Source organism: Harmonia axyridis, chromosome 6, assembly GCF_914767665.1.
Source record: "Harmonia axyridis chromosome 6, icHarAxyr1.1, whole genome shotgun sequence".
NCBI lineage: Eukaryota > Metazoa > Arthropoda > Insecta > Coleoptera > Coccinellidae > Harmonia > Harmonia axyridis.
This window is the reverse complement of record NC_059506.1, coordinates 6681882-6682913: the sequence shown is the minus strand read 5'-3', so window position 1 is coordinate 6682913 and position 1032 is coordinate 6681882.

The following is a 1032-nucleotide window of genomic DNA, read 5'->3' as shown; positions in this document are numbered from 1 at the left end:
TAGGGTGTATTCATTAACAAAACCCAACCAAACCTTTTAGTTCCTAAACTCCAATAAAATATCTTAAGGATCATTCGTTAAAACAATTCCATCTGAAACGTTATCTCAAGTATTCAGAGAGAGAACATGTTATATAAGAATTAGGAATGAGTGCCAATCTATCTAATTAAATGATATATCTTAATAGTTATCTTCCAAACAAGTGCAGAAAGTGGTATTTTCCCGCACGAGATTGCAGTGGAGTGCGGGAATAGTATATTGTGTAACGAGTGCGGAAAGTCCAACTTTTCTCGCGAGTGTGGAAGTTAAACACACGAGCGAGAAAAGGACTTTCTCCACATGTTGCACACTATACTTTTCCTATAACTGCACAAATTTCAATAATTAAAGTAATTGACTAGATTCAAATCAACATGGCCAACAGTCCCGAAGAACTTCGTGCATCAATAGAGGCAGTTTTCCAGGATTTACAAAACCGCCGTTTTATAATATTAAATGCACTCAAATGTATTGAAAAGTTTTGTCTATTATGCATTAGGAAAAATGGACAGCAATTTGAACAGTTAAATCTGTAAGATATGCAATGTTCATGAAGTTTTGTATTATTTATTTGTTGCTATTAGGTAGGTAGGTACTTACGTTTTGTTTTTCATATTAGTGATGAGCGTATTATCTTTGCTTACTCTACTATAAATAAAAATCACAAATAAAAATTATTCAATTGATATTTCTTTTATATGGGAAATCTATTGCCCATTAACAAAAAATCATCATTATTTGATGTTTTAGTGTTTTTTTAACATTTCTGAACATCCTACCTACATAGTATCATACATCATTTTGAAGGGAAAAAAATTACGAATTCAACAAAGTAATGATATACATTAAAAAAAATATAGGTTTGTGTTGAATCTTCAGAACCATACCCCGAAAAAAAAATTGAGTAAGCCACTGGATTCTACGCAGCATTCTGATTCAGACGTAGTTTTCAGCTCAGCATTATTTCTAATAACTTCGGAGATAAAGGAGGGG